At 46.9% G+C, this 16,476-nt stretch overlaps 1 protein-coding gene across 1 annotated transcript in view; it reads left to right on the forward strand.

The window, feature by feature from the left end:
* The first annotated feature begins 2,699 nt into the window (after positions 1-2,699).
* Positions 2,700-16,476, forward strand: part of G3bp1 (G3BP stress granule assembly factor 1) — a 39,150-nt gene continuing 25,373 nt past the window's right edge. Inside the window, exon 1 of the mRNA XM_042688847.1 lies at positions 2,700-2,822. The gene's annotated coding sequence lies outside the window, so the exon portion shown is untranslated. The remainder of the gene's footprint in view (positions 2,823-16,476) is intronic.

The raw sequence follows: 16,476 nt of genomic DNA on the forward strand, positions 1-16,476 counted from the left end.
AACCACTAGAAGACCGGAGGTGGCACTGTGGCTCAAGTGTTAGAGTGCTAGCCTTGAACTGAAGAGCACAGGGACAGTGCCCAAGCCCAGAGTTCAAGCCCCACAACCAACCTATATATATATATATATATATATATATATATATATATATATATATATATATATATAGGGGCTGGGAAGGTGGCTCAGTGGTAGAGTGCTTGCCTTGCATGCCTGAGGCCCTGGGTTCGATTCCTCAGCACCACATAAGCAAAAAGAAAAAAGCCGGAAGTGGCGCTGTGGCTCTAATAGTAGAGCGCTAGCCTTGAGCTGAAGAGCTGAGGGACAGTGCCCAGGCCCAGAGTTCAGGCCCCACAACCGGACCCAAAAAAAAAAAAATATATATATATATATCATAAATGAACCCCATTGATAACTGTTAAAACAAGACAGAGTAATAAAATCCTGTGACTTTGATAAAATGGTACTATATACAAGTATGTAAAGATCATGATGAAACTCCTTAGTACAATTAACTTCGGCTAATAGTGTGTATGTGTGTGCTGGTGCTGGGGATTGAACTCAGGGTCTTGAATCTCGATCCTCAAATCTTAGCCTCTGGAGTAGTTGGGAGCCACTGGGATCTGACTCTGTATATTTAAAAAAAGTAAACAAACAATTCCACACACACCCCCTCCCCCCAAAAAACCCCAAACCCCCACCAACTTTACATTTTTCTGGTAAAAACCAATGGCAAATGTCTTGCTCTGCCTTTAAAAAAAAACCACAGCAAAGGGGCTGGGAAGGTGGCTCAGTGGTAGAGTGCTTGCCTTGCATGCCTGAGGCCCTGGGTTCGATTCCTCTGTACCAAATAAGCAGAAAAGGCTGGAAGGGGAGCTGTGGCTCAAGTGGTAGAGCGCTAGCCTTGAGCCGAAGAGCTGAGGGACAGCGCCCAGGCTCAGAGTTCAGGCCCCAATACCGTCAAAAAAAAACCCCAAATCCCCCAAAACAAAACCAAAAACCACAGCAAACACCTGCCAGGGAGTCTCCACGGCACTCAGACCGAAGTCCAAGTTCCTTGGCTGGGCTAAGATGATTTCTGCAGGTTCCATCTGCAAAGTTTGCTGGCAAACTTTGGGTGACTTCTGCTCCTGGGGCTTACAGCTGACATCTTTTCCCGGGGTTGGGGAGTTCAGGGCCTTCACACCTGTAATCCTAGCCACTCAGGAGGCTGAGATCTGAGGATCGAGGTTCAAAACCTGCCTGGGCAGTCACATCTGTGAGACTATCCCTAATGAACCACCACAAAAACCAGAGGAGCTTTGGCTAGGGGAGTTGTGGCTCAAATGGTAGAGAGCTAGCCTGAGAGAGAGAGAGAGAGGGAGAGGGAGAGAGAGAGAGAAAGAAAGAATGGTTAGGGACAGTGCCCATCAGGACCCCCCTCCTCTCTCCCTCCCTCTCCTTCTCCCTCTCTCTCAAGACACAGAATCAATGGAGGCCTGTCTGTGGCCTAACAGGCACCCAAAGCCATCCCAATAGAAAACTCCCACCATGACCAATGGAGATCTGGGTTCTGGGGTGGGAGGGATGGATCTTTGGGATGTCCAGCTACAAGGTGAGATGAAGGTACCTTGGACAGGTGTAACAACCCCGCCACAGCCACAGCCAATCAGACCAGAGTGGCCCCTGCCCAGGGTGCTGCGCAGGCGCAGGCGCGTGGAGGTGGGTGGGTGGAGGCTGGGGGTGCAGTGGGATTCCCAGCTTTCTGATTAAGGAGAATGAAATCACCGGGGAAAAGGAGAACTTCCACGCAAACGCCCACAGCCAATCTTCGCGCCACTCCGCAGGGCTCAGCACCAACTCCACGTGACATTCCCCCCCACCCCCCCCCAAGATGCTCGGCTTCTAGAGCTTTCCTTCTGCATTGCTGCTGACTAATGCCAGGCGCTTAGCCATAGGGATCTGGGGGGGAAGGCAGGGCGATGAAAAAGTTGTAATAAGAGAAGATTAAAAAAACACAACAGAACTGGGAAACTTTGCTACTTGTTTCTCTCCCCCCCACCCCCCCAAAAAAAAAAAAGTGTGCAGGGAAGATAAGATCGGGGGAATCCTCAGGGGCCCGGATTCAACGAAATGAGCTCAAGAATGGAAAAAGGACCGAAATCCAAGCCCGGAGGACTTCCTAACCGCCCCCGGAGGGCACAGCAGCCCCGGGGCTCTGTCTTTGGAGCGCTCCGACCCCGCCTCCCCGGCCACACGTCAATCAGCCGCTTTCAGCGTTGCGATTGGCCCTGGACTTCCTAGGTTTTTTTCCCCTCCCCGCCCCCGCGCCCGCCTTCTACTTGCTTGGGGTTTACTTCCCCAAAGTACACGGGCCCCACCTTGTGGAGCAACCGCTCCCGCATGGGAACTAGATCTCCGCCCAGAGGAAGAGATCTGAACCAATGGGATAGGCCCTTTGCAGTTATTGGTTGTCAGGGGTATCGGTCGAAGAAGGTCCCACCGTCTCGTCCAGTATCCCTCCGAGCTATTGGACGTGCCGCATGCCAATCTTCTATAGGGAAGCGCGAGCTCTACGTTCTCATAGGGAGGTGTGGAAGCCAATCAAGAGCCACACCTTTATCTTGCGGCTCTATCCAATGGCCGTTCGAAGAGCTCCAAGGACGCAGTCGGGATTGGTCCCGGCCTTGCTTGACCTGGCCGCAGCAAGTTCGGTTGCGCCGCGGCTATATAGACCGGTGGCGGAGCACGCGTGTGTGCGGACGCACTTGCGTGAGCGATTCCTGCCGCCTTTGCCGCTGCTGTGGAGCAAAAGCTTGTTCCTCTCCCGCTCAGCCGCGTAGGTACGCCGTGGGTGGGGGCGAGGGCGGGCGGGCGGGGCGGGGCAGGGGTGGGCCCCGGGACGACGGCGGCGGCGGCGGCGGCGGCGACGGCGACGAGTTGGGGCAATCGTGAGACCCGGAGTCCGAGGAGTGGCCACGCGAGCCGCGCGTCCCCTCCCCCCATCCCGCCCCCCCCCCACTTCCACCCAACGGCCGCCGGGGCGCGCGCGCGCACACGCACACGCTCCGCCGCCCGGGGTGCGCGCGCGCGCCCGCCGGCCCGCGTGCACGGCGGGGGCGCGAACCGCGCGTTCAACGGCCACGCGGGGCGGGCGGGCGCGAGCGAGCCTGGGCCTCGCTGCCCACCGGCTCCCCCCCCCTCCCCACTCCACGGGGAGCGGGGGGTTCCCCGCCCCTCCCCAGGCTATCCCGGGGTGAGGGCGGGGGGGGGGGTCCTCGCGCCGTCCGGCCCCCCCCTTCCCCCGTTGCACACCTCGCCACGCGCCGGGGAAGTCTTCCCATCCTTGTCCCTGCCGGAGGGAGGGCGGGGTGGGGTGACCCGCGATCGGGAGGGGGCGGGAGGGGGGGGTGGTGGTGCAGGGCGGCGGGACACCGTGGTGACTCTGGAATGGCTGCGAGCGTGCAAAGCAGAAGTGCAGCGCTGCACCCCCCGCTCCCGGGAGCCGGGACGAAAGGAAGTTGAGCGTGCGCCCGGCACGGGGGGACCTGGTGACTGGGGGCGCTCAGGCCCTCTCCCCCCCTTCCCCGCCCCCGGTGCGGCGTGCACACGGCCCGGGCAGGTGTCAGGATCTGCCATCCACCCCCCCACCCCACCCCGGTCCCCCCGATCGTGTTTTATCCGGCGCGCCACGCGTTCCCCGTGGGGCTGCAGGACACAGGACATCCACCCTCCCCCCCCATCCCCGGGTCCCTGGGGCCGGGGGGCAGCCGCAGGCCCCTCCTCGCCCCCCCATGTGTGTAGGCTGCTTGTGAGGGATAGCCAGGGGCGGGGGGGGGCTTGTATTTCCCGCGGATCATTTTCTGGGCTTCCGAGGCGGCCGAGGGCGCGCGGCGGGGCGCATCAGGGGGCCCCGGGGGCCGGGGCGGGGGGCGGCGGGCGGAGAAGGAAGAAAAACCACGTGGAGGAGAACACGAGCAAGTGTAACGGAACCTCCGCCCCGGGTTTGAAGCTCACCACGCGGGGCGGGGCGGGGGGGGGGGGTTCCCGCCAGCAGGAAGTTAGGCCGGTTTCCTTTTTCTTTTTAGGGTCTGGATCTCCAGCACTGATTTCTAGTCATCCTCATCTTCCTCCCTCCCCCAATGTAAAAAACATTAAAAAAAAAAGTCGAATGCGACTTTTGGAGAAAAGTTTTGGAGGCAGTTGCTTTTCCACCTGCGGCGCTGGTTCTGGTCCCCGGCAGTCAGTCTGGGCAGACTTTGAATGGAAGGCTCGCTCCTCCTTACTTAGGCGGACGCTTGGTGGGGGGGATTTTTTCTTTTTCTGGAAAGCACCCTTAACCTCCGCGGGGACAAGTCCGCTTACATTCATTCAGTTCATTTGTTTGGTTACTTTATTTTATTCTAGCATTTACCCTCCTGCATCGTGCGTCTCGGTACACAGTGATAATCTTGCTAACTTGCCCTCAGGGTGTTTGTGCTTGCTTTTCTGGCATAAACGCAACCCATTTTAGAGTATTTGAAAACCCAGGGCACCTCTTAGCTTTGTCAAGTAAGTGGCAGTAGTTTTGTAGATATAGACAGCTACATTTGTGGTCACGACATCACAGTTGTTTCTACTTCAGACCACAGAAAGTTTTGAGACTAGCTTTGGCTAGATTTCCTTTAATGAGAGTTTTCAATCTGTGTTTTGTTGTTTTTTTTTTTTTTTTTTCTTTTTTTTTTTTTTTTTTTTTTTATTGTAAAGCTACTATACAGAGGGTCACAGTTACATGAGTGAGGTTATGAGTACACTTCCTCTTGAACATTGTTACCCCCTCCATTGTTTTCCCCCTACCATCCCCTCCCTCCCTCCCTTCCCCGAGGTTCTTTTTTTTTTTTTTTTTTTTTTTTGATTGTGATTAAATGATTACATAATTTCAAAGTCACAAGTTCATTCTAACTTCCCTGGAGCAAATTGTCTACCACAGTCTGTAATATATAACAGTGTTCACATGTTATATACCATATTTGTGATCAGCAGCATGAGGATATTTAGTAGTGGTTCAACCAGATGAGCGGGAGTTCTTTGTTTCTTAAGTCCTGTTAGTTTTGTCGTATCACTAACCTTTTGGATTTAGCATCCACTTATGAGGGAGACCATGTACCGTTTGTCTCTTCGTTCTTGGCTTACCTCGCTCAACATGATTCCTTCTAGCTCCATCCATTTCCCTGCATGTGTTTTGTTGTTTTGAGACAAGGTCTCACTTTGTAGCTCAGGCTGGGATTATAGGCATGTAATACCACACCCAACTTTTTTTCTTTGTCTCTTTTCCCTCCCTTCCTTCATTCCTTCCTTCTCCCTCCTCCTCCTTTCTGTCCCTCCCTCTTCCTTTCCTCTTTTAGCAAATTTTTATCTATGGTAGTGTACGGATGTTCTTTAGGATTATTTTTTTTTTCTAGAGGCAAAGTAATGCATATCCTCCTTCAATTTCCTCAGTTTTTAATTTTTCAAATATTTTTGTTAACCAAGTACTTCCTCTTATTGTTAAAAGGTAGCAAATAGGTAAAGGATCAAAATATTTTAAGTTCTTACCATTGTTGGTATTGTCATAAATATAGTTTGCTTTAGAATATAACATTGTGTTTTACTTACACGCAGCTGGTCCTGTGTTGCTGTTGTGGTTAACCTGTATTTTGAAGTAGGTTAATATGACCTACTTTCAACTATTAGGTCCAGCTAACTATTACTGCTGGGGGTAAAAGAGATCAGAATTCAATTACCCATGGAAGGGAATTGTTTTCTTTTTTATTTTCATCTCACTTTCAGCTATGAAAAAGTTGTGTGCAGTGTCTGGCTTCAGGAAAATGTTTTGTCTGCAGGGCAAGACTATTAACGTGATGATTTCACAGGTTGGCACCTCCGCTGAGCACGGGTGCGCTCATTTGTCACAAGAGAGTGAACTTGGAGGCAAACTGGGGTAAAAGAATTCTTGGGCCTTCCTACTTCCCTAGCCAGCCATAAGATGACTTGTTGGGTTGAGTCCTTTCAATCTGAGTGAACAGGTAGATGGAAAGGAAGGCACGTCTTTGTTCTTGAACTCATTCAGCTTACTGTTCCCAGGATCATGAGATTTTGGTAATGGATGTTCTTGACCTACTTGAAAGCAATGCTTTACTTTTTTTTTTTTGTCATTTACATTATGAGTTTTTGTGCAACTTTTAACACTTAGTAAAGGGCTAGCTGGACACTCATGGCCCATGTATATCATCCTAGCTACACCAGGAGGCTGACATCTGAGGATTGTGGTTCAAAGCTAGCCTGGGCAGGAAAATCCATGACTCTTACCTCCTAGAAAATGGGAAGTAGAGCTGTGGCTCAAAGTGGTAGAGCACTCGCCTTGAGCAAAAGGATTCAGGGACACACCCAGGCCCTGAGTTCAAGCTCCCCATGACTGACCCCCTAAACCCCCAACAAAAAAAAAGTAAAGAGGTAACCGAAGGGCTGAATTTGGGACTAAATTAGCTTTCATCTTTTGCCAGTTTGTGTTTATTTTTCTATGCCAATCCTGGGGCTTGATCTCAGGGCCTGCTTGCTGTCCCTTAGCTTTTTTCTTTTGCTCAAAGCTGGTGCTCTACTATTTTGAGCCACGGCTCTACCCACTTTCTGCTTGTGAATTGGCAATAGGAGTCTTACCGATTTCCCTGCCTGCCTGGTTTCTAATTGCTAGTCTCTGATCTCAGCTTCCTAAGTAGCTAGGATTACAGCTATGAGCCTTTGCACCCTTTTTGCCAGTTTAATAAAACTGAGCCTTCGGTCTTAACATTTTGCAAATGGATTGACTTTTTAAAAAAAGATTACAGAATTCAAATAATTTTATATCTGTTCTTCCTGTAAATTGTATTATGCCTTTTGATTGCCTTGGACAGAACTATTACTGACTTTACAAAGGCTGTAGTGCTGAGTAGACAGGGCAAGACCAGTAAATCCCTCCCCCATCGGGTCCCCACGAGAGGGAGAGACCTGTACTGCCCTTCCAAACTCTGGAGTTAAATTTAGACTCAGCAACTGTAATCCCACTGGTAGTGTTCACACTGGCAGCTAACTAGGCTTGTATTTTTATATCTCAGAAAAGGTTAAGATTTTTGTTGTTGTTGTTGGTCGGTCGTGGGGCTTGAACTCAGGGTCAGGGCGCTGTCCCTGAGCTCTTCAGCCCAAACAAAGCGAGTGCTCTGTCACTTGAGCCATAGTGCCACTTCCGCTTTTCTGATAGTTATTTGGAGATCAGAGACTTAGTGGACTTTCCTGCCTGGGCTGGCTTTGAATAGTGATCCTCCTGAGTAGCTAGGATTACAGGCCTCCTGAGTAGCTAGGATTTACAGGCATGAGCTACCAGTGCCCAGCTAAGATTTTTTTTTAATTTAATTATTATTATTTTTTGGTGGTTCTAGGATTTGAATTCGGGGCCTCTGTCTGATAGACAGTGCTGACCACATGAGCCCATGTATCTAGTCTTAGTTTTTTTTTAAGTAATTTATTTTTTGGGCGGTCGTGGGGCCTGAACTCTGGGCCTGGGCGCTGTCCCTCAGCTCTTCAGCTCAAGGCGAATGCTCTACCACTTGAGCCACAGCACCACTTCCAGCTTTTTCTGCTTATGTGGTGCTGAGGAATCAAACCCAGGGCCTCATGCATGCGAGATAAGCACTATACCACTGAGCCACCTTCCCAGCCCAATATGTTAAAAATTTTAGCTGGGCACCAGTGGCTCACGCCTATAATCCTAGCTACTCAGGAGGCCGAGATCTGAGGATCACGGTTCAAAGCCAGCCTGGGCAGGAAAGTCCGTGAAACACTTACCTCTAATAAACCACCAGAAAACCGGAAGTGGCACTGTGGCTCAAGTGGTAGAGCGCTTGCCTTGAGCTGAAGAGCTAGAGCTGAGGGACAGCGCTCAAGCCCAGAGTTCGAGCCCCACGACCGACAAAAAGTTTAAAGACACATTGTGCCAGTACTGGGGCTTGAACTCAGGGCCAAAGCATTTTTTGCTAGCTCTTTTTTACTCCAACCTAGCACTCTACTCTCTGACCTACAGCTTCACTTTGAACTTTTTGTTTGAGATAAAGAGTCTACTCTCTGAGCTACAGCTTCACTTTCAACTTTTTGTTGGAGATAAAGAGTCCGGACTTTTCCTGGTTAGCTTGAAACCTGGATACTTGCATCTCAGCCTCGGGCATAGCTACAGTTACAGGTATGAGCCACCAAACTAGCTTTGGGCTTGAGTGATTTTTTTTTTTTTTTTTTTTTTAAAGAATGAATTTGAACTGCTGCTAGCCGGGTGGTAAGGTTAAGAGCTCAGTATAAGCTGCACTAGAAATTTGTTTATATTATAAAGCAGAGTGAAGTATAGAAAAATATTCTTTCACAGGCTGATGCCTATTAGATCAAGTCTTTATTGCTTTTCAATGTATGTGCTCTGTTTTAGACAGTGAATAAGAAGAGTAAAAGGAGAGTGAGAAATCTGGCTTCTTGGGCTGGGAATGTGGCTCAGGGGTAGACTGCTTGCCTAGCATGCATGAAGCCCTGAGTTCAGTTCCTCAGTATCACAGACACAGAAAAAGCTGGTAGTGGTGCCGTGGCTCAAGTGGTAGAGTTCTAGCCTTGAGCAAAAAGAAGCTCAGGGACAGTGCCCAGGCCCTGGGTTCAATCCCCTCCAGGAATGGCAAAAGGAAAAAAAAAAAAAGAAATCTGCCTTCTTGGATGGAACACACCTTGTTTCTTAGGAATTATTTTGGCTGGTTGTTAATTCAAGTGGCTAGTATGTATCGTAGTAAATTTGTATAGACCTTTGCTTATTTTAATTGCTTTTTCTTTTGGTGCTAGAGATTATACCCAGGATTTAAGCACCTGCTCTACTGTAAAACAATCTCAGCCAGTTTGTGTATTTTAGAAATGTTTCAAAAATTTTGATCATTCTCATGTTTTTATACAAGAAAGCTGAAACTGTAAAACCTGTATAGTTGTCTAACCTTTCTAGGTAAAGTGTGTAGGGCTGAATGGTATACAGGGGGCCAGCTATTTATTTCATTATTGAAAAGACTTAGGATGCTGTTACCAGTGGCTCATGACTATAATCCTAGCTACTCAGGGGGCTGAGATATGAGGATTTTTTTTTTTTTTTTTGAACTCTGGGCTTGGGTGTGCTGCCTGTCAGTTCTTCAGCTCAAGGCAATTGCTCTACCACTTGAGCCACAGCACCACTTCCAGTTTTCTGGTGGTAATTGGAGATTAGTCTCATGGACTTTCCTGTCTGGGGTTGGCTTTGAGCCGAGATACTCAGATCTCAAACCTTCTGAGTAGCTAGGATTACAGGTGTGAGCCACTGGTGCCTGGCAAGGATTCTGTTTTGAACTCAGTCCCAGGCAGGAAAGTCTGTGAGACTCTTTGTGTCCCTATTAAAACCACCAAATGTTGGAAGTAGAAGTGTGGCTCAAGGTATGGAGTGGCAGCCTTGAGTGGGGAAAGCTAAGAGAGAGCACTGAGTTTGAGTCCCAGTGTGCATATGAACACCCACAGACCTACCTGTCCCTTTAAGAATCTGGAAGGGGGCTGGGAAGGTGGCTCAGTGGTAGAGTGCTTGCCTTGCATGCATGAGGCCCTGGGTTCGATTCCTTAGCACCACATAAGCAAAAAGAAAAAAAGCCGAAGTGGCACTCTGTGTGGCTCAAGTGGTAGAGTGCTAGTCTTGAGCTGAAGAGCTGAGGGACAGTGCTCAGGCCCAGAGTTCAGGCCCCACAACCGGACCCAAAAAAAAAAAAAAAAGAATCTGGAAGGTCTTCTAGCTTCAGGCTTTCCCTTCCCTCATGTAAGCCAGAGTTTCTGCCTTAAGTTCATCTTTGGGATCTAAAGGACAGGCAATGGTTAAGTGTAAGGGTTTTATAGAGGAGCTTTTGACAGTTGAATGCTAAACCTAAAGCTTGCCCTGCTACTTGAGCAACACTCCTTTGCCTGTCTTGTCTCCATCAGAAAAACCCTGTATTTTTCCTGCATTCTGAACCTAACTAGGTTTGGTACCTTCCTCCCTTCCCAGGCTGGCCCAAGGCCTTGCTCATGCCAGGCAAGCACTACGCTTCTGTTCCAGGCCAGAGGGTAGAGACAGCTTTTGGTATGTAGCTCATTCTGCTTCCGCCTAGCCACGGGGAGTCTTGGGATTACAGACGGGCGCCACCAGGCCTGCTTAACTGACTAGTTTGTAACTTTGGAGTGGGGAAGGGCTGTTTAGAAGAAGAATGAATGGAGGTAGCTTTTTCTTTTTTTAAGATAGGTAATTATTGTTGAAAAATTTTAGGTTTGTCTCCCAAAAAATAAAATATTTAGGAATTAACCTAACCAAAGATGTAAAAGAACTATTTAATGAGAACTATAAAAAGTTAAAGAAAGAAATTGCAGAAGACACTAGGAAATGGAAAGACCTCCCATGCTCCTGGATAGGCCGACTTAATATAGTAAAGATGGTGATACTTCCAAAATTAATATACAAATTCAATGCAATTCCTATTAAAATCCCAATGACGTACATCACTGAAATACAGAAAACAGTCCAAAAATTTATATGGAACAACAAAAGACCTAGAATAGCCAAAACAATTCTAGGGGATAAAGACAATATGGGAGGGCTATCCATGCCGAACTTCAAACTCTACTACAGAGCTATAATCACAAAGACAGCATGGTACTGGCACAAAAACAGACCCGAAGACCAATGGAACAGAATAGAAGATCCAGATATAAATCCACAGGCCTACAGCCAGCTGATATTCGACAAAGGAGCCAAAGACATACAATGGAAGAAACACAGCCTCTTCAACCGCTGGTGCTGGGAAAACTGGGCAGCCACATGCAGAAAACTAAAAGTGGACCCCAGCCTATCACCATGCACCAACATCAACTCAAAATGGATTAAAGACCTTAACATTAAACCTGAATCTCTGAAACTACTGCAGGACAGAGTAGGAGAGACACTTGAACTAATAGGCACAGGAAGGAACTTCCTGAACAGAGTCCCAGGGTCACAACAAGTTGGAGAGAGACTCGACAAATGGGACTACCTTAAAATAAAAAGCTTCTGCACAGCTAAATCTATCGCAACTAAGCTAGAAAGACAACCAACTAATTGGGAAAAAATATTTACCAGCAATATATCAGACAAGGGGTTAACATCCTGTATATACAGGGAACTCAAGAAACTAATCCCTCCCAAACCTAACAAACCAATTACTAAATGGGCAAGGGAACTAAAGAGGGACTTCTCAAATGAAGAAATAAAAATGGCAAAGAAACACATGAGGAAATGTTCATCATCCCTGGTGGTGAAGGAAATGCAAATAAAGACAACCCTGAGATACCACCTTACCCCAGTCAGAATGTCCCACATCCACAAATCAGCCAACGACAAATGCTGGAGGGGATGTGGAGAAAGAGGAACCCTATTACACTGCTGGTGGGAATGTACACTTATACAACCACTTTGGAAAGCAGTCTGGAGGGTCCTTAGAAAGCTAAAGATTGACCTCCCTTACGACCCAGTCATACCACTTCTAGGCATCTACCCTGAACAACAGGAACCAATATACAAGGACACGTGCACCTCCATGTTTATTGCAGCACTGTTCGCAATAGCTAGGATATGGAAACAACCTAGGTGCCCCACCACAGATGAATGGATCCAAAAATTGTGGTATCTATACACAATGGAATATTATGCAGCCATTAGAAATGACAAAATAATGGCATTTGCAGGGAAATGGATGGAGCTAGAAGGAATCATGTTGAGCGAGGTAAGCCAAGAACGAAGAGACAAACGGTACATGGTCTCCCTCATAAGTGGATGCTAAATCCAAAAGGTTAGTGATACGACAAAACTAACAGGACTTAAGAAACAAAGAACTCCCGCTCATCTGGTTGAACCACTACTAAATATCCTCATGCTGCTGATCACAAATATGGTATATAACAGGTGAACACTGTTATATATTACAGACTGTGGTAGACAATTTGCTCCAGGGAAGTTAGAATGAACTTGTGACTTTGAAATTATGTAATCATTTAATCACAATCAAAAAAAAAAAAAAAAAAAAAAAAGAACCTCGGGGAAGGGAGGGAGGGAGGGGATGGTAGGGGGAAAACAATGGAGGGGGTAACAATGTTCAAGAGGAAGTGTACTCATAACCTCACTCATGTAACTGTGACCCTCTGTATAGTAGCTTTACAATAAAAAAATAAAATAAAAAAAAAAAAAAAAATTTTAGGTTTGTGGAAGGTATAACACAAAAAGGTTTTAGGTAAAAATTGCCCAGCTTTGCTAATATTAACGTCTTAGATAATCATGCTTGAAATTAACATTTGCAAAATCTTGTTAACCATGCATTTTCTTTGAGGATTCCGCCCCCCTTGGCCCCCCCCCTCGTGTTTGTTTTTTTGTTGCTGTACCTGGGGGGCTTGACCTCAGGGCCTGGGCACTCTTCTTGAGATGCTCTTTCTCAAGGCTAGGGCTCTACTACTTGAGCCACACTGCCACTTCTGGCTTTTTCTGGGTCTGTGGACTTTTCCTGCCCAGGCTGGCTTCAAACTGAGATCCTCAGATCTCAGCCTCCTGAGTAGCTAGGATTTCAGGTGTAAGCCACCAGTACCCACTTTAGTTAGGTTTTTCTAGAAATGTTTATTCTCTTCTGATCCTCCAGAATTAACCCTCTCATCTGAGTTTCTTTATGACTTTGGTTCATGGTTGTCATTTGGGATTGTCCTATGATTAGAGCGAGACTGTGCTTTGGGGGAAAGTAACCACAAATGACATAACCTTATCACATTATACCATGAGCTCTACATAGTTGGATTAACCTAGATTATGTAGCTAACATAGCATCTTGTCTAGTCTTCTCTGTTTATTAGAGGGTAGGCATTAAGTCATGCGCATAGTTGTAGGGAGGAATGGGTTTCTTTTTTTTTTTTTTTGGTCAGTCGTGGGGCTTGAACTCTGGGCCTGGGCGCTGTCCCTCAGCTCTTCAGCTCAAGGCGAGCGCTCTACCACTTGAGCTACAGCGCCACTTCTGGTTTTCTGGTGGTTTATTGGAGATAGGAGTCTCACGGTCTCTCCTGCCCTGGCTGGCTTTGAACCGCGATCCTCAGATCTCAGCCTCCTGAGTAGCTAGGATTACAGGCGTGAGCCACCAACTCCCGGCTGGGTCTCTCTTTTCTATAGGGAAGAGATGCTGGATATGTAAGCATTTGGTAAGGCTACTTGATAATATTTTAGAGAAGATAACTTTGAAGATAACCTGCTGATAACCTGTTTTTTTCCTTACAGGTTTCCCCTTAAACTTAGCTTTTTATTACTCTTTTTTTTTCTTTGGTTGGTCGTGGGTTTTTCGGTTGGTCGTAGGGCTTGAACTCTGGGCCTGGGCGCTGTCCCTCAGCTCTTCAGCTCAAGGCTAGCGCTCTACCACTTGAGCCACAGCGCCACTTCCGGTTTTGTAGTGGTTTATTGGAGATGAGTTTCATGGCCTTCCCTGCCCAGGCTGGCTTTGAACCGTCATCCTCAGATCTCAGCCTCCTGAGTATCTAGGATTACAGGTATGAGTCACTGGCGCCCAGATGTTGCCTTTTCTGTATCAATAGCTACTTGAAGTTTGTATTCTATTTGGCCTGACCCAGGCCTAGAATCAGCATTCTCCAAAGGAGCCGTGAGGAGTATTTTGAAGGGTCACAAGTGGCAAATGAGAAGTTTGGGAACTAGATTGATAACGGCTACTCTCCTCTTGTTCTAAATAGATAAAAGTGTAGGGGCTGGGAAGGTGGCTCAGTGGTAGAGTGCTTGCCTTGCATGCTCAAGGCCCTGGGTTCGATTCCTCAGCACCACATATGCAAAAAGAAAAAAGCCGGAAATGGCGCTGTGGCTCAAGTGGTAGAGCACTAGCCTTGAGCTGAAGAGCTGAGGGACAGTGCCCAGGCCAGAGTTCAGGCCCCATGACCGGACCCAAAAAAAAAAAAAAGTGTAAAGAACTAGGGTTTCATATATTTGCATATATAATATTACCTTGAAGTAAAATTTGACAGCTTAATATATACACAGTGTATACTCTACACTTAATGTAGATTTTTCTTGGTGGGGGGGTGTGCCTGTGTGCATGCACTCTAGCTTTTATCCTCCAGGCTGGTGCTCTGTCACTTGGGCCACACTGCCACTTCTGCCTTTTTGCTGGCTTATATGAATTAAGAGTCTTAGACTTTTCTGCCTGTGCTGGCTTTGAACTTTAGCCAGGACTATGGATAGGACCCCCCCCCCTATTTTTTTTTTTAATATATATATTATAAAAACAAAGAACACATGAATATCATTGTACTCAGAATAGAGAAAAACTTTGCATTGCTTTTTCCCATCCACTGAGATCTTCATTGTATCTTTCTAGGCTATTGCGTTGGCGGGGGTGAATTATGTATATGTGTATATAAGTGTATATATATGTATATACCCTTTTGTGTTTCTCTATTTCTTGTGGGCTTCTCTCTTCTAGGGAATCCATGGTATTTCTGTCGCTGTAGATTCTCTTGTATTTTCTAGAACTATTATGTGTCCTCTTGACCCTTTTTATTGCTCATTGTTGGCCTACTGTGTACACAGCACAACTTGTCTCTTCATGCATTGCTGGGTATTTGGTGGTGGTTCTTTTTTGGGGGAGGGGAGAGATGGTTATTACAATGAACATTATGTATATAAGTTTTTATATGCAGTCGGCTCTTTCTGTGGTGCTGGGGGATGGAGCCCAGGGCTGGTAGGGTGCCATTTTTCCTACTCCTCAGTCCACCCCGAGCCCTAAGGATTTTATGTAATTACTAGTGGCACTTCATATTGAATTTTTTTTGAAGTGTCTTCAAACCTTTTGTTCTTATTTGATCCATTTCCTCTCTATAGACCATGGAATCTGTATTGTGCTTATATGTATATGTGCATATAGATGTGTGTGTATATATATGTATGTGTTATGCATAGTGCTTCTGTGTGGGCCAGGGTCTCCTTAGGCCCTCCTGAGTGCAGGGATTGCAGGCGTGTGTCACTATCTCCTCCCTAGGAGATGTGCTTTTGGCATATGTAAAGTTCTTACGTAGTGTCACAGTTTTGTGTTTTGAGACAGTCCCTCTAGCCCAGGCTGGCCTTGGCCCCACCCTTCCATGTGATTGCAGGTGGGTGCGGTCTCTGCTCTTGTCACACAGATGGCTTGAGGTGGCTGCTTTTCTGGAGTGTGTATATAAATGTGCAGTTCTATCATGAGTTGAGCATCTGTGTACCACTGCATGTTGTAGTACTCTGTCTGGTTGGGAATTAGTTGCCCATTTATGTGTGGGTATGTTTGTGAACTGTAAGAAGTTTCACCTACCCATTTGTCTGTTTTTTGTTTGTTTTTGGTGGTGTTTTTTTTGTCGGTCGTGGGGCTTAAACTCTGGGCCTGGGCACTGTCCCTTCAGCTCTTCAGCTCAAGACCAGTGCTCTACCGCTTGAGCCACAGCGCCACTTCCGGTTTTCTGGTGGTTTATTGGAGATTAAGAGTCTCACGGACTTTTCCTGCCTGGACTGGGTTTGAACTGTGATCCTCACATCTCAGTCTCCTGAGGAGCTAGGATTATAGGCGTGAGCCACTGGCACCTGGCTCATTTGTCTGTTTTTATGTCCAGCTTTGTCCAACATTGGCATACGTGTCTGGGTAGGACCTGGCACTGCTTTGCATGTACTAAAATACTTTGTGCCACATTTCAGGTTATTACATAGTACATATTTGGTTTTTTAAAAAACTTAATTTTAATATGCTTTTCCTGTGCTGGTACCAGGGCTTGAACTCAGGATCTTAATGCTTTTGCTAGACCTTTTTGCTTACAGCTGGACTTTACCATTTGAGCCATGCTCCTAGGCAAGCATTTTGCTGGTTAATTAGAGATAATGCCCAGTACTTTTCTGCCTGGGCTGGCTTCAAACCATGATCTCCTTGAGTAGCTAGGATTGCAGCCATGAAGCACTGGCATCCTTAATTTCTTTTTTAGTGTGAATGTGTGTGCACATGCATGCTAGTACAGAGCTTGATATTCTGGATATTTATTACTTTGCTATATTAAAAAAATTAGCTTGGGCTGGGCGCTAGTGGCTCATGTCTATAATCCTAGCTACTCAGGAGGCTGAGATCTGAGGATCACAGTTCAAAGCCAGTGAGTGTAGCAAAGTCCATGAGACTGTTATCTCTAATTAACTATCACAACACTGGAAGTGGAACTGTGGCTCAAGGCACTAGCTTTGAGCTGAATAAGCTTAGGGATGGCATTCAGGCCCTTGGTTCAAGCCCAAGGCCAGCAGGAAAAACAAAAACAAAAACCCAAGAAGTTATACTGGCATTTCCAGTGAATTTTCCAGAGATTCTGCTGTATTTGGTTAGAAAGAATAAGTTTCATTATTTAATTCTGGTTGATCCCAGGGCTGCA

The sequence above is a fragment of the Dipodomys spectabilis genome, unplaced genomic scaffold (genome assembly GCF_019054845.1).
Source record: "Dipodomys spectabilis isolate Male_0828 unplaced genomic scaffold, ASM1905484v1 ptg000119l, whole genome shotgun sequence".
Lineage (NCBI taxonomy): Eukaryota > Metazoa > Chordata > Mammalia > Rodentia > Heteromyidae > Dipodomys > Dipodomys spectabilis.